Here is a 25,198-nt window from a genome sequence, read left to right as displayed (position 1 = left end):
CACAATATTTGCACAGCATGCCTGCGGCTTCGGCTAAGTCTTGAAAGACTTTGTGGGTTATGACATTCGCCTAAATGTGCTGAGCTTTCTTTAACCTTTCATAAAACACTGTGATCTTTATGGACTGTATCATATTGTGCAGTAATGTGCTTTATTGTCCACAGAATAAGCTTTTCTTAAAGATAATTGGAAAGCTGGAAATGGCTGCTATCGGCTGATTTTTTAAAAATACATTATTTCTGAAATGGGGCTGGTGTAATAATGACCCTATCTGTTCAAGATTTAAGATTTGTCTTGGCAGAGAAAATTGATCCATTTCACCTTTGTCTAATGGAAATTTTTATCTAGGATTATCTGTTTATGTAAATGAATGTTCTTCTGAAAAGAGAACTTGAGGGGGCTGTAAATCTTGGTGACACTTTAGTTTCATAGGGGAGAAATTGGAAAGGATTCTAGTATTTATCTGCCCGAAATTGGTTATAAAAACAAAATTATCTTCATGTACCTGAAGCATCTGATGTTTCCTGGAATTTCATTATAATTTTGAATAATTCAGTGCAATAGTAAGAATGGTGTTTCTCTATTACCTCATTCAGAAGTTGTTTTTACTTTTCTATTTTCTAGTTGCTTTCTAATGTTGACATTAAAAAGGGAGTGAAGCCTCTTGCTTACCTAATCTTTAGGGATGCGATTTTTTTCCTGAAAAATCATAATGATTTCTGTTATTGTAGGCTTGTTATCTGCAATTATATGAAATAGTTTAGCAGAATATCCATTGTTTATCTTTAAAAAAAACCAGCTTATATGAATTCTTATCTGTGAACCAAAATACTGTATTCAGTATCAGAATTGCTGTACAATCAAAAAATATTTTATTTCTTTAAAGTAATTTTTGGATCAGCTTAATATATACATAGCATTCAGAAGTTTTAAGGTGATATATTTGAAAAGACAGCAATGTTATGACATTTTTTCTCAAGTCACAGGAAAAGTGAAAAGTAAGATCAAGTCATTTAAATGTCAGTTAATTAGGGAAAAGTGAACGGACATGAAAAGATCAATTGCATTAATTTTATTGAAGAAATACATTATTTCCTATAGAGACTACTACATCATTATCTGGTAGTGATCAGATTACACTGTTTTTGTGTTTCTCTTACAGCTGCTTTTGTCTGGAAGTTTTTCCCCTTTGTATAATATTTTTTACTATTTCACCAGGATTTGAAAAAGAAAACATAGCATGTTACATTCTATAGATGACATGAAGGAAATTATTTAACTGAGTGACAAATGGGCTAAAAAATGATTTAAAAAAAAATTAGATTTTTTACAGGATAAGTCCATTCATAGCAAAGGGTAGAAAGGCAACAACCAGGAATGGTGGTTGTTACCAGGAATGGTGGTTGTTGCCTGGAAGACACTTACAAAATTCATGTTTGGACTTCCTCATTCAAACTGATAATTGCAGCTTCCTTTCAGGACTAAAAGAAGATGAACGACAAACAGTTAAGGGGCAAAAGTTATTCCTATTTTCCAGGGAGTTGAAGGAAAATGTAGCAGTGCAGCATAGAGGACAGGGCACTGGGCTGGACATTAGAACTGGATCTGGCCAACTGGAGAATTATGTAAACATGGAGAGGTCACTGCATCTTTCTGAACCCTAGCTTCCTCATCTTTAAGATGACATTTAAAAATCTATGCCAAAGTGAAACTGTGCAGGGAGAGGTCAGAATAGTGTTACCTTGCCAGGTGGGAGAGCTTGCAGTTAGGAGCATTAGTTGCTGGGTGGCTGTTGGAATGCTGATCATGGTTATTCTTAATCTGGGCATGATTTACACAGGTGTGCTCAGTTTATGAAAACTCATCAGGCTGTATGTATCCTTGAGATCTTTGCACTTTTATATCCATAAAACTACATATATATTGTAGTTCAATAAAAAGTCCCCCCAAATGCTGGTATTTCACGGGATCACTCGGGGAACTGTATTTGAAAACATTTCCAAAATTGTAATGTGCTTTCCAATTTAAAGTATAAGCCTCTGAAAAAAAGTATAGCTTTTTTCATTGTAGATCATATGTATTGCTTTCCACAGAGCTTTAACCTGACTTCTTTTTAATTTATTTTTACCAGTTGTTTCAACCCCATTGTGAAGGTCCAGTAAGGTTATTCTCTACTTTTAAATGCAAACACCTAGTTAAAGCATTGGCTAAGAAAAAAAGGCTCCCTAAATGCGTTCATATGCAGAACCAGTGCCATTATCATAATCTGAGCCTCTTTCAATTTTCCCTCTTACCTGGAAGAGGCCCTGGACCATTTTCATGATGCTCTGATGAGTCATTCCGGTGTTTACTCAGCAGCTTTTAAGGACAAGGACATACGTAAAAGACAAACTTCAGTTGTCCCTGTCTGGACTTCTAGACTTTTCTTATTCAGTCATTCTTACTTTCTCCTTGCATCCTCCAAGCTTCTTTAGGTCTTCTCTCATCCCTTTCTGTGTACAGAATGCCTTGGAATTGCATTTTGAAGATGCACGCAGAGCTTGTGCTCAGGGCCAATGACAGGTGTGTGTGTGTGTGTGTGTGTGTGTGTGTGTATACGGATAGCATGGGTGTGAGGCGTAGGGCATAGACATGGTACAAGTTATTGGACCTCAGGCCTGACTGTTGTATATCAGTCCAAATTCTGTTTCACGGTTTGAGCCTGTTTTCCTTGCTAAATGTGGACTATAATTTCAGGCATAGACAGTACTTTGGATTCTGGTTCTCTCCTCTATGGTAAAAAAACATCTTCTTATCCTAATTTCATCTGCATGTTAGGTCAGCATAATCATCAGTGCCCTCCTTTGAGGCACTAGAAGTTAAACATTTTGTAGAGCAGAGCTCCAGGTGTACTCTATGACTTAGTCCAGTCACTAAAGGTCAATTTCCCATTCAGGGTGCCATTCCTTCATTAATTGGCCCTATTAATTCGACCAGACAGTGATCTCCGTAGCTGCACTGGCTCTCCAATGCACAGATCTCTATTTTACCCACAAATGTATTATCAGATATTTGGTCAGATACCTTACTGAAGTCATTTATGCTATGAAATAGAGGCAGTTTGGTGTAATGGAAAAATACAGGGGTGAACTCTGAGCACCACCATCACCAGTTTAAATTTAAAAATAAATGCAGGTAACAAACCTTCCACTTTACGTGATAACTAAGAACATATTTTTATCCCAAAAATAACCAGTAAAAGAATTCATAGTATCTACTACTACTTTATAATTGACAACAGAGACTTGTTAGTGAATGTAATTATAGCCACATATGAATCTGTATTCTCAAAATATGGAGAAAGCAGAGACCCAGATGATTTTCTTGATAGATCAGAATTCAAAAGTAACAGCAGGAACGCTACAGGTTAGTCTGGGTGGGAGAGACACTCTGCTTGAACTCAATTTTAGCTAGCCATGCTGAGAACAGAAGTCATTGCCAACTAGTTAGATCTAAAATAAATAAATGTTATATCTTTGGCAGAGTAGAAAAGTCATGCATCGCAGTAATAAAATTCAATATATTTATCACCAGAAATAAAAATGACACAGTCTAAAACTTGCGATTTGCCAGGTTGGAAGGAGTAGAGAAGCTTTGTATTTGACACTACTCCCTCTAGGCACCGTTTCTAAGTGAAAAGAGACACAGTCCTGCTGGATTTTGGCATGTGAAGATTATCCACTGTTTCTTTGGCTAAATTTTCTTCAAAACATCCCCCTGTGTGAAAGGGGAAGGAGGGGCAACAGGTAAAGGGTCAGAGGTCACAAGGTGTCTGTCAATTTTCCTCCTCGTTTTTATCTCCCCAACTCCCGGGAAAGACTCTCATCATCTGAAAATTAGATTATCCAAATTATAGCTTCTCCTCTGCCTGATGTATTCTATAAACTGCTGTCCAGGACTCTTCCTACTGCCTGGTGTAGTGTGACTCCTTGTTTTCTACCCATTTAATGTGGGATCTTTTGATTTCACATTGTTCATCATATGACCACCCCCTCTTAATAAAATGAATGATGCAGTAGGTAATTTACATCAAAATATGATTTAAAGAATACCCCGTTTAAGAAACAAAATATTACAAATATCCCAATATTCTTCCTTAGTTATGTCATAAGAATAACCACTATTCTAAATTTAGAGTTTTTATTTATACTTTTACTGCAAATGTGTGTATCCACATGGTTATTTAAAACCTGGCATAAATTGAGCCATTGTTGTATGTATTCCTCAAAGTGATTGTTTTCATTAATATCTTTGTGAGATTTATCCATGCCAATGGCATAGCTCCAGTTGATTCATTTTCATTGATGAGTAGTATTCCAATGTAAAAATGAATCACAAACTTATTTATCCATTCTCTTATCGATGAACATTTGTGTTTTCAATTTTCACTATTAAAAACAATTCTGCTGTGTGCATTCTTGTGCATAGCTCCTTATCCACAAATGTGAGGCTGTTTATTTGTTTAGAGTCATTATCTAGAAGGGAAAATTTTGAATAATAGAGTGTGTTAGTATGGATCATACTTAAGATTGCTGAATTACTCTCTAAAGTGGTTGTACCAATACAATCTCCCTCTCTTAGTAAGTAGATGTCCCTGTTGTTCTACATCCACGGCTGATGTGTATAATTGTCAGATATGAATTTTTTTGTCCATCTGATGGTTGAGAACTGGATGTCACTGAGGTTTAAATTTGTAAGGCAGAACTCCTTTCCCTATGTTTCGAGAAGCAAATGAGAAGCAAATCTTGTTTATTCTGTGAGTTACTGTATCTTGGCCATTTAAATAAATTTGGTTGCTCGCCTTTTCCTTAATGGTTTTTAGGAAATCTATGTATATTCTAGTTGCCAATCCTTTCTCAGTTATAGGTGTTGCATATATCTTCTCCAAGTGTGTGGCTTGTTTTTCATTCTTTTTAACGATATTTTTAGATGCACAGAAAATGTTAACCATAATATAATATATGTATCTTTTTTCTATATATGGTTAGTGCAGTATATGTCTAAGAAGTCTTTTCCTACTCCAAATGATAAATATATTTTCTTAAAACTTCTTCTAAAAGATTGATTCTCATTCGAAAATAGTTAATAACCTGAAATGGATTTTTGTCTATAGTATGAGATGGGGATTTGAATTTTTCTATGTATAATCAGGATTCAGTACGATGTATTGATTTATGTTGATTCATTCTAGTGTTGATCACCCTTTCCATTATTTCCTGAATATGACTGTTATGAATAATGCTGCTTTGATATTCTTTTATATATATTTTTTCTTCAATGATTTTTTTTGCTAAGATGTTTTAAAAAAATTATGAACAGATGTTTAATTTTATCATTGCTTTTTGTATTTCTTTGGTGATGGTATGATTTCTCTAATAATTTTGTTAATGTGGTCGATTACAATGATTGATTTTGCTGTTTTTTCCCCCTTAAGATATATCACATAGAGATGCACGTCAATGTAGTGTGTTTAAACTCACTTGGAATAGCTCCTCTCTAAGATAATATTGTTGTGGACACCCCACAGAAGTGGGATGGACTGTATCCAAAATTTGGTTCAAAGGTTGAGACTGATGTTGCCACACACACATCAAGAGGGTAAACAAAGCTTTATTTATGAGGCTTTCTGAGGTGAGCAGGGCAGACCTCTAAAGCTGATTCAAAAATAGCTTGAGGGCAGGGATAGGAGACTGGCTGTTTCTTTGTTTTTTTTCCTATGGCGGTTAGAGGTGGGGCTGGCAGTGAAGATCCTCGCTTGCTCATGAGTGGGCAGGGGCTTGTGCGGATTGAACCTCCCGCTGGCGCCAAAGGAGGGAGCATGGGGCTTTCCAATTAGCTTGTCCAGAAGTGCAAAGAGGAGAAGGAAGGAGTGAAGCTTAAAAGCTGTCCATTGGCAAGCAAAAAACTGGAGGCAGTCTCTTTATTACAGGGGTTATGCCATGAACTAGATACAGTGTTAAGTTCCTACCTCACATATTTGCTTTTGATATTTCTGATTGCTTTCTTTTTTTCTTTTCGGTGCATAGCCCGGGAATCAAACCCGGGTCTCCCACATGAAAGGCAAGCACTGAACTGTCCGTGCATCCTCTGATTGCTTTTGACCTATATTTAATTTTGTCTTATTAATTTGAAAAATATTTACATGGTTTCAAAGTCAAATCTGCACAAGAAAGTATATTCAAAGAGGTCTAGCTTTGACTCCTGTCTTCTTCCTCCTATTTCTTCCCTTTTTCTTATATAAAACTAGCTTTTATTTAATAATTTTTCCTTTCATTGCTTTTCAAAATGTAAGCAAATATATATAGTCTGTTTTCTATGTAGTCTTTCACTGTGTGTTTTATTTAAATGTTTATTATTATTATTATTATTATCATTATTGTTTTGGTATTTAGAAAAGTTTGTTGTGTTTTCTGTTGGTTACTTTTATCTCAATATCCTTATATAATAGCTTTAATATCATGATTTTTGTGGGGCCTGTTTTCTATCTGTTCCTTATAACAAGCAATTTCAAACTTAATAACCTGCTCTTCTACGCCATACACAGAATATGATTTGAATTCATATAGTTGAACATCTCATCATGTTTCTATAAGGATTGTATTAGTCAGGGTTCTCTAGAGAAACAGAACCAACCGGAGATATCTGTAAATGTGAGATTTATAAATATATCTCACTCATTTGTGGGGACATAAGAGTCCAAAATCTGTAGGGCAGGCTGTGAGCCTGGGGAGTTCAAGGAAGGTCCTTACTGAACTCCCCAGGAGAAGCTGGCTGGCTGAAGTGGAAAGAAAAATTCTCATTCTGAATTAACCTTAAAAACCTTTGGGTGATTAGATTAAGCATCACTCATTGCAGAAGACACTTCCCTTAGCTGATTGCAGATGTAATCAGCCATGGGTGCAACCAATGTGCTCATGATTTAAGTCCATGAAATGTCCTCACAGCAACAGATGGGCCAGTGCTTGCTTGACCGGACGACTGGGCACCATCACTTGGCCAAGTTGACACATGAACCTGACCATCACAGAAATCAACAAGCTTATTCTATTTTTCATATACTTTCCCTATTTTCCAATATTTTCATAGTTTTGATTATTTTCAGAGCACATAGTATTTCATATTATTGTGCCTTTTTTATAAAAATCATTAATCTGGATTCTAAAGTATATAGATATTTATGTTCACCATCAGTATTTTATGTATGTCTCTTCAATCATTTTAATGGTATGAAGGTCATTTTCTAGTAGAGTCATCAGGAAAGGCTCATGGGAACAATATTTTGAGTCCTTTCATGTTCATAAAGATTTGTTCAGGGTCTTTATGTTTAAAGACCAGTTTGGCTGCAAATAAAATTCCTGGCTCACATTTGATCTCCTGCAATATCTTCAATTTGTTGCTCCCATGTATTCTGGCATAAATTCTAGCTGCTGAAAAGTTTGATGATAATTTAATTCTTTCCCCCAAGTTTTTTTTTTCCCTCTGATATTTCTTAGTTTTACTAGAGGGGAGCTCAGGATTTATATTTCTGATTGATTTTCCTAGGTCCCTAGTGTCCCTTTTCAACACATAGTTTCAGATTGTCTTTTACTTTAAGAAAATTTGCTTGAATTATAGTTTGTAGTGTATGTTTTGTCCCAATGGTATGGTTTTCTTTTCCAGCGATTCCTATTATAGGCATGTTGGATCTCCTTTGCCTTTCTTATATAGCTATCCTTTTTTAAAGGAACCTTTTCATCTCTTTATTTCTTTTTTATTTTAATTTTTTTCTTCTTTCCATTTTCTTCTAAGGCACTATTAATTGTGTTTTAATTTAGTCTTTACTTCTAAAATTCTAAAATCTAAAATTTCTCAATTTATTTTCTTTTATTTCTAATTCCATCCCAAATTCTATTGCCTCTCTTAAAATGCTCCTTTTCTTCAGGCACATACTTTCTATTTTTCTATTTCTGATTTATATTGTTCAATAATGTATCTATCATTTTTAAACTCTTTTTGCTCCATTAGGTTATAGTTTTTATCTATTTTGTGGGTATGTCTGTATGACATGCTTTCAATTTTTGAAGTGATGTTATTTTGATTGTTTTTTTATATGACTTTGTAGGAAATTTGACCACGACCCTGTATTGTTGCTCATTTTTATGAATTTTGTCATAAATTTAAGAAAGAATGATGGGCCAGAATATATTTTCTATCTTTACTGCTCTAGAGATCTCTCTTCTGTTATTTTCAGCCACTGATATCTCTGTACTTCTTGAATTCTGATTATTCTGCTCCTCTCCCTACTTTTATCTGGACCTTATTTATACCTTGTGCCTATTATTTCTATATTGTTCAACTTGAGTTCTACTCCAAGTAGTTTTTTTCTTAGTGTGGGATTATTTTCCAGAGGGGAAATTCAAGTTGCTAATTTTGATAGTTTGTGCAGCCAAGACCTTTCCAACACTGTCAGATCTTATTACTGTCCCCTTGCAGTCACCAATGAATTTGATTCTATACAATACCTTTTCAGTTTCATCTACTGTTCTCATATCATCCTTCTGCATTTATAAAGTGTGTAGCTGTTGGGACTTTTGAAATTATCTTTATGTAAGGTTATAGAAATACCATTGCCTTATTCTTATACCATAGGGATCTTGCAGCTGAATGGCAAGGTTTGCCGATTGGTCTACGCCTACTCATATTTTGAAGTTTCTGGAGATACCATGTCACTTAGTTTTGTTGTAGATGTTGTCTGGGTTTTGGTTTTGCTAATTCATTTTCTGTGTCTATTTTCATCGGGGTGGGGAGTGGATTTAGGGAAAAACCTGCTGTCCCAACTTCTTTCTTTTCAAAATCCCTCTGATCCCTATTTTTGCTCTTCTATGGAAGAGTCTGTCTAAGAATGGGGCTATTTCTCTTTAACGTTCTGTAAAATTCCCCAGTGAAGTCATATGATTTTGGAGAATTAAAATTTAAACATATACCAAATAGAGAGAGTATTATAATAAGCCTGTTACAGCCCTTAACCTGTTTGAAACCATTATCAAGACATGCCAAGTCTTGTTTCATCAATAAAACTTGCCAATGCAAACTAACAGATTATTTTGAAGCAAACCCTAGACCTCATTTCAACTATAAATATTTCAGTATGTATTACTAAAGATAAGTACTACTTAAAAATATACAAATACTATTATACCTAAATAAGCTTGTTTAGCAATAATTCTTTAATATCATCCAATTTAGGTACGAGTTCATATGTTGTACGAACAAAAGTAGTTAACAAAGTTCTGTTTTGTCAGTTAGGTTAAGTATATTAATAATGGTTGAATTTCTTATATGCTTTCAATTTTTTTGTTCTACTAATTCTATTGGTTTCTAAGATATATGTATTAAATGTTCCCACTATGATTGTGGATTTATATGTTCTTTCTTTTACTTCTGTCCATTTTTGTTTCATGACTTTGATGCTCTCTTATTAAGTGCTTACACTTTTAGGACTGCTAAACCTTTTCAAGTGCTTTCTTCTTTAGAGAAATGTCTAGTCCTTTGCCCTTTTTAAAATTGTACTATGTCCTTTTGTTGTTGAGTTGTAACAATTGCTTATATGTTATTTGTATGTTCTGAATATTAAACCCTTATCAGACAAATGTTTAGCAATTATTTTCTCCATTTCTTTAGGTTGACTTTGCATTTCATTGATAATGTCCTTTAACATACAAAGGTTTAATTTTTTATGAAGTCCATTTTATCCGTTTTTTCTTTTGTTGCTCATACTTTGGTGCCATTTTTAAGAAATGACTGCCAAAACCAAGGTTATGAAGTTTTGCCCTTAAGCTTTTTTCTTGTTAGAAGATTTATGATTTTAGCTCTTATGTTTTAGTCCTTGATACATTCACAGTTAATTTTGTAATATATGGGGTTAGCATCTAATTTCATTCTTTTCCTTGTGGATATCAAGTTTTCCCAGTACCATGTGTTGAAGAGATCATTCTTTCCCGCATTAATGGATTTGGTACCCTTGTCAAAAAACGTTAGCCATAGATGATGGGTTTATTTCTGAGCTTTCAGTTGTTTTCCAACAGTTTATGCTTCTGTCTTTACGGTAGACCACATTGCTTTGGCTACTGTGGATTTGTAGTAAATTTTAAAATTGGGAAGCATGAGACTTCCAACTTGATTCTTCTTTTTCAATATTGATTTGACTACTTGGGGCCTTCTATGGTTTTATATGTATAGGAGGATTGGCTTTTCTATCTCCACAATAAAGACTGCTGGGATTTTTATAGGGACTGTGTTGAATCTGTAGATTGCTTTGAGTAATAATCTTAATAATAGTAAGTCTTTCTGTTTATGAACTCTGGGTGTCTTTTTAGTACTGACATCTTAATAATATTAAGTCTTTCTGCTCAACACCTGACGTCTTTCCATTTATTTAGAACTTTAATTTCTTTCAACTGAATTTTGTAGATTTCAATGTACAAGTCCTTCACCTCTTGGTTAAATTTATTCCTATTTTGTTCTTTTATGTGCTATTGTGAATGTAATTGTTTTTTTTTAAATTTCTGTTTCAGATTCTTCTTTGCTAGTGTATAGGAGCAGACCTGATTTTTGTGTGTTAACCTTGTAGCTTGCAACTATGCAGAATTTATCACTGTAGTAGATTTTCTTGCATATCCTTTGGGATCTCTTGTATAAAGAATCATGCTATCTGTAAATATAGTTTACTCTTTCCTTTCTAATTTGTGTGCTTTTTATTTCTCTTTTTTTTTTTTTTTTTTGCCTAATTGTCCTGCTGGAATTCCCAGCATAGCGTTGACTAGCAGTACAGAATGGGCATTCTTTTCTTGTTCCTGACCTCAGGGGGTAAGTTTTCCATCTTTCATCATTGAATATAATATCAGCTGTGGGTTTATCATTTATGCCCTTTATCATGTTGAGGAAGTTGCATTCCTATTTTTCAGAATTTTTTTTTTATTTAAATCAAGAAAAGGTGATAAAAATGTCAAATGCCTTTTCTGCATCAGTTGAGGTGATCCTGTAATTTTTGCCCTTCATTTTATTATTGTGCTATATTACATTGACTGATTTTCTTATGCTGAACCACCCTTTCATTACTGGGAGAGATCTCACTTGGTCATTGTGCATAATCCTTTTAACATACTTTTGGATTAATTTGCTAGTATATTGTTGAGGATTTTGCATCTGCATTTATAAGGGAAATTGGCCTGTCGTTTTCTTTCCTTGTGATGTCTTTATTTGGCTTTGGTATCAGAGTAATTCTAGCCTGAGAGAATGAGTTAAGAAGTCCTCGTCTATTTAACATTTTGGAAGAGTTTGAAAAGAATTGTTGTTAAATCGTTGAATGTTAGTATTCACCATCGAAGCCATCTTCTGGTCATGGACTTTTCTTTGTTGGGAGATTTTTTAAAAAAATTATTTATTTATTCCCTTTATCAGTTTGTTGAGATCTTCTAATTCTTCTTGAGTGAGTTAAGATAAGTTGTGCCTGGGAATTTGTCCATTTCTTCTAGATTGTCTAATTTGTTGGCATAATATTCTTCATAGTAATCTCTTATAATCTGTTTCATTTCTGCAAGATCAATAGTGATGTCCCCACTTTCATTTTGGATTTTAGTTATTGGCATCATTCCTTTTTTCTTTCTCCATTTATCTAAAGGTTTGTCAATTAATGATCTTTGCAAAGAACCTTTATTTGTTTCATGGATTATCTCAATTTTCTCTCTCTTCCCTATTTCATTTAGTACTGCTCTTACCTTTATTATTTCCTTCCTTCTACACACTTTAGGTTTATTTTGCTCTTGTTTTTCTGGTTACTCCAGATGTGAAATCAGTTACTAATTTGAGTTTTTTTCTTACTTTAATGTAGGAATTTACAGCTATAAATTTCTCTCTGAGGATTGGCTTTGCTGTACCATAGAGTTTATCTTTTTTTGTTTGTTTGTTTTTTTGTTACTATTATTTTTTGTACCATAGATTTTAGTTTGTGGTATTTTCCTTTTCATTCCTCTACAATAATTTTTTGATTTCCACTTTAATTTCTTTCTTTAGCCCATTAGTTGTTTTAGAGTGTGTTTTTAAATTTCCACATACATGTGAATTTTCCAGTTTTCCTTCTGTTATTGATTTCTAACTTCATTCCATTGTGATAGTATGAGATGCTTTGTGTGATTTCAATTGTTTAAATTTGTTGTGACTTGTTCTGTGGCCTAACATATGGTCTAATCTGGAGAATGACCCCTGTGCACTTGAGAAGAATGAGTATTATTCTTTTGTTCAATGAAGTGTGCTCTATGTATGTTATGTCTGGTTCACTTATAGCATTGGTTGAATCCCCTATTTCTTTATTGATCTTCTCTCTAGATGTTCTACCCATTATTGAAAGTGCTGTTTTGAACTCTCCAATTATTATCATAGAACAGTCTTTTTCTTCCTTCAGTTTTGTCAATGTTTTCTTCATGTATTTTGGAGTTCTCTGATTAGGTGCATATATAATTATAACTTTTGGAATTGACCCCTTGTTAATATATAGTGTCCATCTTTGTCTCTTGTAACCTATTTGTGTAGCCACCCATTTTCTTTTGGTTACTATTTGCATGGAATGTTTTATTTTCCTCCTTTCACTTTCAACCTATTTATAACTTTGCATCTAATGTGAATTTCTTGTAAACAACATATAGTTACATCATGCCTTTTTAAAATCTGTGTCTTTTGGTTGGGCCGTTTAATCCATTTACAGTCAAAATATCATTTATAAGGCAGGACTTATTTCAAGCATGTTGTAATTTGTTTCTTGTACATCTTATATCTATTTGTCCCTCATTTTCTCCATTGCTGCTTTCTTTTGCGATAGATGATATTTTGTATTCATCCGTTTTGAATTCCTTCTTATTTCTTTTTATGTATGTTTTTTGATATTCTCTTTGTGGTTACCATGGGGTTTAAATTTAGCATCCTAAATCTGTAACAATTGAGTTTGAATTAAATCAACTTAACTTCACCAGCATTCACAATCTCTGCTCCTATACCTCTCTGTCCCTCCTCTTTTTGTTGTTCTTGTCACAGATTATCTCTTTGTATTTTGTGTGTCCAATAATGGAAATATTATATCTTATGCATTTTTGTGTTAGTGTAAGAAATAAAAAGTAGTGTTACACACCTAGAATACCATAATACTGGTGTTTGTATTTACCCATATAATTACCTTTACTGGAGATCCTTTTTTCTTCATATGGCTCTGAAATCCAGTTGAGTGTCCTTTCCTTTCAATCTGAAGAACTCCTTTAGCATTTCTTGTAGGGCAGGTCTAGTAATGATGAACGCCTTTACCTTTTGTAAACTTGTAATATTTTAATCTCTCATTTTTGCAGGACAGTTTTTCTAGATATAGAATTATTGGCTGGCAATTTTTTTTCTCTTAGCACCTTAAGAATGTCATCCCATTGCTTTCTTGTCTCTGTGGTTTCTGATGTGAAATAAGCACTTGATCTTACTGCGGATCCTTTGTACATGATGATTGCTTGTCACTGCTTTAGGATCCTCTCTTTGTTTTTGGATTTTGACAATTTATTTACAATGTGGATATCCTTGAGTTTGTTGTATTTGCAGGTTGTTTTGATTTTAGGATCATATATTCATGTGTTCTATCAATTTTCAGAAGTTTTCAGCCATTATTTCTTCAAATATTCTTTTGCCCCTTTCTCTTTCTCTTCTCTAAGGATCTCCCATAATACATATATTGGTGCACTTCATGTTGCCCCACATGTCCCCCTTAGGCTTTGCTCACTTTTTTCATTCTTTTGTTCCTCCTGTTTTCAGACTGAATATTTTTCATTATCTTGAGTTCTAGTACTTGGATTTTTTTTCTCCTGACAGTTCAAATATTTTGAGCACCTCTACTGTATTTTTTACTTTCACTATTGTGTTTTCCATCTCCAAAATTTCTGTTTCATCCCTTTTAAAAAGTTTTAATTCCTCTTTCTTATCATGTGTTGTATTCATGATAGTAGTTTTTAGCTCTATGCAGCTGTGGTCAGCTCAGCTCCACTCCACTGCTCTGTTTCACATTTCTGCTCCAGTTCTGCTCCACTGCTCAGCTTTTCCCTTCAGCATTGCTTCTGCATCCTGTGTTAATTCTAGGGTAGGTGACCCAGACATGCAAACTGAGTCAGTTGGGGCTGATGTATAAAAATAGCCAATGTTTTCATTTAGGTGTACCAGTAATCAGGCCCCAGGAACCTGCATTTGAGTGGGCATAGGCCGGTAAGCCACAACTCTGAACACACAAATTGCTGTATGGAACCAAGTGAGTGGGACAAGGCCAGACAAGTAAACTAGTCCCATGTCTTTCTTACCATTTTAGGTTTTCTTATTCCTGATTGAATATTTGTTGAGTTGTCTATCTTCAGTTGTTTTCCAGAGTTTTGGGAAAGTTGATTCTGACATCATTTTCAAGAGGCACTGTTTACCAGGGGTGTCTTACCTCATCATCTTGCTTGTGCCACATCATTTTCATTATGTTATCTCTTGTGGGCATGCTGCCTTATGCTTGTGGGTCATTTTAAATTTTGTGCCAAACATTGCATATGCAAAATTATTAAAGTTTTTAATGACCAAGGTGAAGTTTTATTTCTACAGAGAGGATTCCTATTTGCTTTCTTACACACACAAAGGACACTCTCAATCTAGAACACTTTAATATAATATCATAAATTGGTACATGGTCCCTGTATGGTCTTAATGGGTTACTCCTGTGAAGGGATTTTTACAGAGAATCTCTTCTCAGTGGACCTTTGATTCTAAAGTTAGTTCTCCTAGCCCCATAGGCTGTCAATATTCTCTTCTGTCTCAGAGCTATACCCTATGTTTTTGGCAAATCTCTGGAGATAAAAAAGTTCCAAGATCTGGGATTGCTTTCCTGGGTCTCCATCCTGCACAGATCCTGGGCAAGTAATTTCTCACTCTTTTTATTTTTTTAGCCACTCCATTGTTTTCAGACAGATTTTAAAAATGCTTTCTCTAGTTTTCTAGTTGATTCAGTTAATCCAAACTAGTGCGCCATGATTGGGTGTTAAATTCTCCACTCTTTGCTCTTCCATTTCCTTTCTTTTCCTATAATATTCTCTTTTTTTGACTCCACACATCTGAGGGACATGACACACTCCCATCAGAAGCAGTATAACAACAAATGTGCTCTTTAACCATCCATAAATAATCACTGCTTCATATATGTAGGAAGAGACAGTCTGACTTTTAGGTAGGGATTGCTCATGTTTTGTTGACATTTTAGCTGTAGACAATTTGAGCAGATAATAATGGCTGTCATTTATTAGGCCAGCCACAATGCTTATACATTTATGTCATTTATCTAAGACACAAAATAACCTGACATTGGCATTATTTTTCCATTTTACAGATGAGTAAATGAAGGCTCAGGAAAACATGAATGACTTGCCCAAAGACCATATAATCAGCAAGCAAGAATGTTGGGATTCAACTGAGGTCTGTTCTTCCCACTATATCAGAACACTGGTTTTCAGACTTTCCACAGAAGCCTTCCCCCTCTCAGTTTAAGGGGATCATGACAGGAAAGGGGGAGCAGGGTAGACATGAACATTTGTGCATCTGAATATATCCATCTAACTACATTCTGAGTACCTCCCAAGGCCATATGTTAATGACCACCATGTTGTCTAAACATCTGCTCATTGCTGGTTTCCAAAAAGTGTTTCTCAGAGTCTTCAGGGGCTCAGTGGAAGTTTATGGAAATTGCATTCAGATGCAAGAAGGAGGTCAAAGTGGAAACTGAGAAGATGGGATTCCAGACACAAGTTTTCCCTTGAACTGACTCTGTTTCATTAGTTTTATATATTAACGTTCCATGTAAAGTTTGGTTTGGAGAAAAAAGTGAGGAAGCTTCAGCAAAGTTTGGCCAAAGAATTTCTGCAGGAAAGAATAAGAGGTCTTCACAGAGCCCAGAAGGCCACTGATCAGCTGGCACAGAAGCTGCTATGGAATCTGTAGAAATACAAGAACAGAAACTCCAGGCAACTGAGCAGCTCGCCTATGGGGTGAGACACAAAGGCCAGGAGTGCTACATTGAATATGTAGTTTAAGTTCTGCTAATCAGTGTTGCTGAACCAGTGGTTCAGAGAGAATGCTGGGTAAGAAACGCTTCATGATCCACTGAAGGATGCAACTAAGGGAGGTTTTATTTCCTTTACAGGATGCACATGAAAAAAGAAGCACCTGTGACTTTCTGAATTACGTAGAAAAAAGTGAATTATGGCTCAAAAATATGCATCCAGATCACAATGGGGGTCATTGGAGGAAAGGCATGCTGCCATAGCCAGGAGAAAGAGGGTATTAAAGATCTTCACCAGAGAAAGTTTTGTTATAGAGCACCTAGGATGAGCCAAAAACTGTTCAAAGTACTTAACACTTGTGTTTCATTGAGTACCCTCAACAACTCTATGCATCAGATGCCATTATTATCTTCTTTTCACGGAGGGTCACAAAAGGTAGAGGAACTTTTCTAGCTGTTCTAAAGTGAGCTCTTCTTGAAAAACACTTCTGGTACCTGCAGATGTTAACTTCAGCTACCTTAATCAAAGTGAAAAACAGAGGAATGGCCAGCCTGGACAACAGTCTTGGAGCCAGCATAGGTTATACCCACAAACAGCATCAAAATATGAAGCCATGCCCAGACACCAGATCTGGAATTGCCATTAATTTCCACCTATGACACATGAAACAAAAGTCCACCAATTAAAGTCTGCCACCCTTGAAATAATGTTGGGTAAGTAAACTTCAAAACTGGATATACTTTTTCATGAGCGAAGAAGTCAGGTAGCAGGCACAAAAGATGAGCTCTTCCATTTACTCATTTTTTTTTGTTTCACACATACAAACAGCCTTTAGTGATTACAGTGAGAAGTGGAAGACGGGAGAGTATCTGACGACTCCTGCTCCCAAGGCACAGTCCAGAAGACCCTGTCACTGTCCCTGGGCAATTCCATTTACTTTTCTTTTTTTGCATGGGCAGACACCAGGGAATGAACCCAGGTCTCCGGCATTGCAGGCAACCCCTCCATTTACATTTGATCAGTTTGTTTTGTTAAGTTCTTTGAAATATTCTGTTGAGATTTTGATTGGTATGACATTGAATTTATGAATTAATTTGTAGAGAATTTGCATTTATATAATATCTAATCTTATAATCCATGAACACAATACCCACCTTCATTTATCTGAATCTTCACTTACAGCCTTCTATAAAGTTTTAAATAGTCTCCAAAAAGGTCACAGCATGTTATGACACATTTATCCCTAAGGACTTTGAACTTTTGGGGGGATTTTTTAAATATTACATTTTTTGTTGTTATAGTTGCATAGGAATGGAGTAGGTCCTGATCTCATATCCAGAAATCTTTATAAATACTCATATGTGGAGCTCCTGAACATTGGAGGCTAGAAGGAATATTTATTATTTTATCATCACAATTGACTTGTTTTCTTTTTTTTGTGAAAAACAACATGTATACAAAAAAAGTAATAAATTTCAATGTACAACACAACAACTAGTTGTAGAACAGATTTCAGAGTTTGGTATGGGTTCCAATTCCACAATTTTAGGTTTTTACTTCTAGTGCTCTAAAATACTGGAGACTAAAAGAAATTTCAAGATAATGATTCAGCAACCAAACTCATTTTTTAAACCCTACCTTCTCTGTATAACTCTACCATCACCTTTACTCTTTCTCCAATTCTTTAGGGGCATTTGGTGTATGTGCATTCTAACTTTTTCATGTTGTATGGGGCTGTCAAAAATATGGAATAGGGAGATAGAACTAGTTGATGTCTGGAGAGGCTGGGCCCTCTAGGTTTCCGGACTTATCTGGACGTTGTAGGTTTCTGGAAAATTACCCTAGTGCATGGAACCTTCAAAGAATCTTATATTTTGCCCTAAGTGTTCAATAAGATTGGCCGGAATGGTTTTGGTTGGTATTTGGCAAGTTATGATAGGTAGCAATATCTAACTGAAGCTTGTGTAAGAGTGACCTCCAGAGTAGCCTCTTGCCTCAGCCACTGATAGCTTATTTGGTACACACATTTCTTTTCCCCTTTTTGGTCAGGATGGCATTGGTAATCCAATGGTGCCAGGGCCAAACTCATCCCTGGAAGCCATATCCCACATTGCCAGGGAGAATTTTACCCTACATGTCCCATGTAGGGAGGAAGGTAATAATTTCACTTGATGAATTCAGCTTAGAGAGGGAGGTCACATCTGCGCACTGTGGGATCACCATTACATTCTTTATGGAAATTGGAATTACACATTTGTTTCAGTTTGCTAAAGCTGCTGGAATGCAATAAACCAGAAATGAGTTGGTTTTTAACAATGAGAATGTATTGACTTACAATTTACAGTTCTTAGGCCAAAAGAAAAGGTACAACTCAAGGCATAAGATTCTCTGAAGGAAGGCTGCTGGCATCTGGGATACTTCCATCACATGGGAAAGCATACAGCCAGCATCTGCTGGTCCTTTTCTCCCCAGTTTTGCTGCTTTCAATTTCTGGCTCCAATGGCTTCCTCTCTGAGCATTTATGGGTTCTCTCTATCTTCTCTGGGGCTTTTCTGTATATGCTTCTCTCAATTTCATCTCTTAAAGGACTCCAGTAAAAGGATTAAGACCCAACATGAATGAGATGGGTCTTATTTCAATTGAAATAACCTAACCAAAAGGTCACACCTACCAGAGCTCTGCACCCACAGGAATGGATTAAAATAATATGGCCTTTTCTGGGGTACATAACAGCTTCAAACTAGCAAAGTCACCCCTCTGGATGCTAAAAACCCATTTTCTTTCCATTGTAAAATATGTTCATTCTGTCACAATATCACAAAGACTTAAATAGTTTCAGTAACAGTATTAAGTACATAGCCTCATCAAAATAAGTTATAGGTGTGGTCTGTCCTGGGACAAAATTCCCCTCCAGCTGTGGACCTGTGAAACTTAGAATAAGTTATCTGCATCCAATATACAATGTAAGGATATAGTGTGACTGTTCCCATTCCCACAGGGGGAAAATGGAAGGAAAACAGGGGTCATGGTTTCCAAACAATTCCAAAAACCTGCAGGGCATACTTCATTAGATTTCCAGGTCTGAAAATCATCTATAAATGATGCTTTCTGTTTAAGGCTTGAGCGACTGGCAAGTCTCTTACTCTTTCCAAGTGCTTGTACAGCAGCCGTGCTCTCTCCAACCCTGGTGCGGGGGTTCCAACATCTCCAAACACCAGGGAGAGAGCCATGCTCTCGGCCTCACCCTCCTCAAGCATCAGGGTAGCAGCTGGACTCTCTGCCATCTCCTTAGAACAGTAGAGTGGTGGCCAGACTCTCCCTTATCCCTCCAGGAATGTGCTCTGCCCTTCTGAAGCCTAGGGAAGCAGCACTCTTTCTGAGGAACATAGTGGCCCAGAGCTCCTCAATCCCCCACTCATTTGAGAACCCTGAGGTGGTAACAATATTCCTGAACAGTGGGGAGGAAGGCCCACCCTCTGCAAATACTAGAGCATATTCATGAACCTTTCTCTGTGCACGTGTGGATCCAGTCTCCTGGCCCGAAAGTGTCTTGTTTCCAGAACTTGACTTCTGTGGTTCTGCCTTTGAAGCTATTCTTCCTTTAATCTGTCCCTTTTAGTCCTGGATGGCAGTGATTCTGTTCATAGAGACCTTGCAAAAATTTGTTGGTTTTGTATGCAGCACTCAGCACAACTAGACAATATCCTTTCTGGATAGCTGCATTTCCAATCCTGACTTGCATTGAAATGACTGGTTCCATGTTTGGTTAAGTCCTCATCATTTTAAAGGACTTTTTGCTTTCTAGCACATAAAGGCATTCTACATATAATGAAAAATCAGGCATTTTCCAAGGAACCTTTGCTATTTTTAGTACAGAATGATATTTATTTATTCATATGAGCAGGCTCTGGGTATCAAACCCAGGTCTTCCGCAGGGAAGGCAAGAGCTCTGCCACTGAGCCTCCATTGCCTGCTCCAGAACGATATTTAGAAACCAATATCTGGGCACCAGGCATATTCATGGCTATTGAGACATCATTGCTTTTACGCCCTTTTTATTCAGAAAGAGTGAGGTCTCTCTCTTTCTCCCACACTGTGAGCCCTGACTTCCCAAAATAATAATTATTTTTTAAATGTACTTGCTCAATTATATGATACCCATAAAACAGTTTTATAATTGTTTCTTCCCCATTATTACAGACAACAGATCAGTGGAGTCCGAGATTTATTTGTGGTTCTTTTTGTCTTTAGACAAAAAAGTCAAATTTTGTCTAAAGACTATATTAAGGGTATATAGTCAAATTGCTTTGCTCAAAAGTCATTCAGATATGTTCTTTTTCAATTTGCTGCTTCTGTTTGGTTATGCTATTCATTTGAAATAGTTAATATTCATTTTTGAGTGAATAAAATTTATATTCAAGATTTGGTATTTTCTATCATCATTGTTGATTTAATTATATATTTTAATATATAATATCTAATATGGTTCCAAATATTAAAATTATGCAAAATGATACTCAGAAAAGTATCACTACCTCTTCATCCTGTTTCCACTCCCACCTCCCTGGTGATAATCACTTTCATTATCTTTTGTTTTTTTTTCTTTTATTTCTTTTTGAACAACATGTATGTATCTTCTTCTTCATCTTTCTTATTCAAAAGATAGAATACTTAATAAATTTTTCTATAGCCCACATTTTTTTACTTTCATTAAACCAATATAGCCAGAAAATCACTTCCTGTTAGTTCATAGAGATTTTTCTTATTCTTTTTTACACTGTGTGGATTTATTAAAGCATTAACCTACATAGGGCATTTAGGGTATTTTAATATTTTGTGATTATAGATATGGTCACAGTGAATATTTTGCATATGTAGTTTTGTAATGCTGGTGGTGCATATTCTAGGTAAGTTCTAGAAGTGGGATTATTGTATTAAAGGGTAAATGAAAATGTAGCTTTCTTAGAAATTGTCAAGCTGTTCTTCCCATATATACCGTTTTGTATTCCCATCAGCAAAATATTACAATGTCAATTTTCCCATAGCCTCGTCAACACTGTGTGTCACACTTTTGTTTTTTATATGACAAGTAAGTAGCAGTCAGTGTAGTTTTAATGTTTTTTCTGTAACTAAGTTTGAACTTCTTTTCGTATGTTTACAAGACATAAGACATTTTTACATCTTTTTTTTGTTTGTTTGTTTTTTGGTAAATTGCCTTCTCGTGGCTTTTGTATATTTTTCTGTCAGTTTTCTGGGTCTTTCCTTTGCTCATTTTCCATTATAGGCATTTTTTCCTTTGTTGTGATTTGTCTTTTGATTTTTAGTGTTTTCTTAAATATTTATATAATAAAAATGATCAATATATGTTTTTAATGGCACCTGGATATTAAGTCATAGTTAGAAAGCTTTCCCTTCACAATTTCCTCTTCTAGGATTGTATGGTTTTGTGTGATGTGAGATATAGATTTTATTTTATTTTTTCCAATGTGATGTTCTGTAGTACTAAGATAATTTCTTAAAAGTGTTATCTACTCCTGTGACTTGAAATGTCACCTATATTAGGTGCTAAATGTCCCTATCTATTTGAATTGGTTTATGGCCATAGTATTCTTTTCCTCTTGTCTAACTATTCATGCACCAAGGTCAATATTTCAATAGCTGTTCTTTTCTAACTGTTTTTACAAAAATTGAATGTTTAATTTTTGAATATAAACTTCTATAAACTAGTCTAATTTCAGAAAAAAAGTTTGTTGGGGACTTTCAATGGAATTGCCTTAAATTAAATTAACAGGACCAATTTCCTTTTCAAAATGTGTTTTCTTTACTAGGGAAGATGTGCATTTACAGAACAGTCATTCATAAAATACAAGATTCCTGTACATGACCCCACCAACAATAAATTGTGCAGGTGTGAAACTTCTGTTACAATCTATGATAGCGCATTTTTATAATTGTGCTATTAATTAATGCCCACACTTTAACTGTGGGCTCACTGTTTGTATAGTGTAGTTCCATAAATTTTTAAAAAAATTTTCCATATACACAATACAACAAAGCATTCCCTCTTTTATTTTTTTTATAGTTTTTACATTTGCAGGCACCAGGAATTGAACCCAGGTCTCCGACATGGCAGGCAAGAATTCTACCTGCTGAGACACTGTCACACCGCCCTCCTCCTTTTTTTTAAAAAATGTCTCCCTACATATTTGTATTTCTATATCTATAAATACACATCTAAAGGTAATATGTGACATGCATATCATAGGGAATTTTGTTCACAATGTTTTTTGGGGTGCATGGGCTGGGAATTGAATCTATTACACCCATACACCCAAACATTTCCTCTTTTAATCACATTCAGATGTATCTCAATGCTGTTAATTTTGTTCACAGCATTGTGCTATTATCACAACCATCCATTACCAAACCATCACTCCGAATTGGAGCCTGTGCATTTTAAGCCTTTATTTCCCAATCCGTACCCCCACCGTGTCCCCTGGTAACATATTCTAGGTCCTGATGCTATCATTTTGCTTATTTTAAATGTTTCAATTCAGTGAGATCATAGAATATTTGTCTTTTTGTGCCTGGGTTACTTCCTTCAACATGATGTCTTCCAGGTTCATCTATGTTTTCACATATGTCAGGACTTGATTCCTTTTTATGGCTGAACAATATTCCACTGCATATAAATGCCATATTTTATGTATCCACACGTTGGTTGCTGGACAGTGGGTTGCTTCCATCTTTTGGAAATATGAATAATGCCTCTATGAGTATTGATGAGCAAATATCTGTTTGAGTTCCTTATATCAGTTCTTTTGGGTATATACCTAGTAGTGTGATTGCTGGCTCATACAGTAGTTCTATACTTAGCTTTCTGAGGAACCATAGTTCTACAGTGACTGAAGCATTTTACATTGCCACCAGCAATGAATGAGTGTTCCTGTTTCTCTGTATTCTTCCCAGCACTTGCTATTTTCTATTTTTTTTTTTTAAATAGCAACCATTCTAATAGGTGTGAACTGCAATCTCATTGTAGTTTTGATTTGCATTTCCCAGATGGCTAATGATGTCAAGCATCTTTTCAAGTGCTTTCTAGCCATTTGTATATGTTCTTTGGAAAACTGTCTGATCAGTTCACTTGCCCATTTTTTAATTTGGCTGTTTTCTTGCTGTTAAGTTGGAGGACTTCTACATATATATTTTGGATATTAATCCTTTATCAGATATATGGTTTCCACATACTTTCCTGATTGTATAGTTTGACATTTTATACTCCTGATAAAGCCATTTGAGGTGCACAAGTTTTTAATTTTGATGAGGTTGCATTTCATTTTTTAAAAGATTTGTTGCTTGTGCTTTGGAGTAGTCTAAGAAACCATTGCCTAACATCAGGTCCTGAAGATGCGTACCTACATTTTCTTCCAGGGGTTTGATAGGCCTTCTTATATTAAAGTCTTTGATCCAATTTGAGTTGGTATTTGTATAGGTTGTGAGGTGGGGTTCTTCCTTTTTCTTGCAAATGGAGATCTAGTTTACCCAGTACCATTTGTTGAAGAGTCTATTCTTTCCTCTTTGAATGTTTTTTGCCACTTTGTCAATACTCAGTTGGTCATAAATGTGATGTTTAAACACATAAATTCCATGTGTTCAAATATTTGTCCTTTTGCCAGTGCCTTGCTCTTTTTTGTGTGAGATTGGAAATTTATTTATAAACAGTAAAAATAAAGTGATTATAGCTCACCAACTGTCATAAAGAGTGCCTTAGTTTATCAATTCTAAGTTATATACTTTTTACATTTTAACTCTGAAATAGAAATGCATCTTACAGTTGATGGTCTTTGATTAACATTTTTTCCTTCTTTTTAAATGTAATTTTATTGAGATATATATACATACTATACAGGTCATCCAACGTATACAAAGTCAGTGGTTAGTATCATCACATAGTTATGCATTCATCACATGATCATTTTTAGAACATTTGCATTACTCCAGAAAAAGAAACAAGAAGCAAAAAACCCCCAAACATCCCATACCCTTTATCCATCCCTCTTACTGACCACTAGAATTGCACAATTTTAAGACTTACAATAAAGGTAGGTTAACTAAAACAGTGTATATATACTAGAAATATGTATACAGTCAGATATTTCAAAGGTTAGGACTACTGATTTACAGTTCAACAACTTCAGGTATTTCCTTTTGGCAATTCTAAAAACTGAATACTAAAAAGAAATATCTATATAAATGAATCAGCAGTTACAGTCATTTGTGAAATCCTGATTTCTCAGCTGTACCTCCTCCCTCTCATTGATCTTTCTCTCAATCTTCAGGATATCTGGGCAATGACCATTTTAACTTGTTCATGCCAGAAAGGGGTGTTGAATTTATGAGGTAGAGGAATGAAATCAGTTGGAATTTCTTGGAGAGACTGGTACCTCTGGATTTCAGGGCTTATCTGGAATAGGATCAATCTGGAGACCTTAAATTTCTGAAAAAATAAGCTTACTGTTTTTGTTTGCTAATGCTGCTGGAATACAATATACCAGAAATGGAATGGCTTTTATAAAGGGGATTTATTAAGTTACAACTTTACAGTTCTAAGGCCTTAAAAAATGTCCTTACCAAGGCATCCAGAGAAAGACGTCTTGACTCTGAAGAAAGGCTGATGTCTGTCACATGGGAAGGCATGTGACTGGCATCCTCTGGCCCTTGTTCTTGATTCTGTTGCTTTCGCCTTCTGATTCCAGTGGTTTCCTCTCCAAGGGACTGTGGGCCCTCACTTAGTTGCTCCAGGGAAAAATCTGGGTTTCATCTCTTAATTTAGCACCTCCTGAGGGCCAGAGATTTCTTCTCTTCAGGTTCTGACTATTTCTGTGAGTACTTGCATAGTGCCCGGGCTGTTTCTGTCACATTCTCCAAATGCCTGTGTCACTCTCTTCATCACTGTTGAAACACCTCAAAATGTCTACATCTAAGGTTTATCTAAAATGTTTCCTTTTTTTAAAGGACCCCAGTAGACTAATTAAGACCCACCATGAATGGGCAGAGTCACATCTCCATCTAAT

The 25,198-nt window shown here is 35.4% G+C and overlaps 1 long non-coding RNA gene across 7 annotated transcripts in view; it reads left to right on the top strand.

Moving 5' to 3' along the window:
* The window catches only part of LOC143668332 (uncharacterized), an 83,079-nt gene extending 65,640 nt beyond the window's left edge, over positions 1–17,439 (top strand). For 5 of the 7 annotated variants that reach the window (XR_013168399.1, XR_013168398.1, XR_013168396.1 and 2 more), the window contains one exon: positions 15,455–17,439. This is a non-coding gene — a long non-coding RNA (uncharacterized LOC143668332). The remainder of the gene's footprint in view (positions 1–15,454) is intronic. The other 2 variants (XR_013168395.1, XR_013168397.1) reach the window with 2 other exon arrangements.
* Positions 17,440–25,198: the final 7,759 nt, after the last annotated feature.

Source organism: Tamandua tetradactyla, chromosome 24 (assembly GCF_023851605.1).
Source record: "Tamandua tetradactyla isolate mTamTet1 chromosome 24, mTamTet1.pri, whole genome shotgun sequence".
NCBI classification, from domain to species: Eukaryota; Metazoa; Chordata; class Mammalia; order Pilosa; family Myrmecophagidae; genus Tamandua; species Tamandua tetradactyla.
This window is presented reverse-complemented; position numbering and strand designations above follow the sequence as displayed.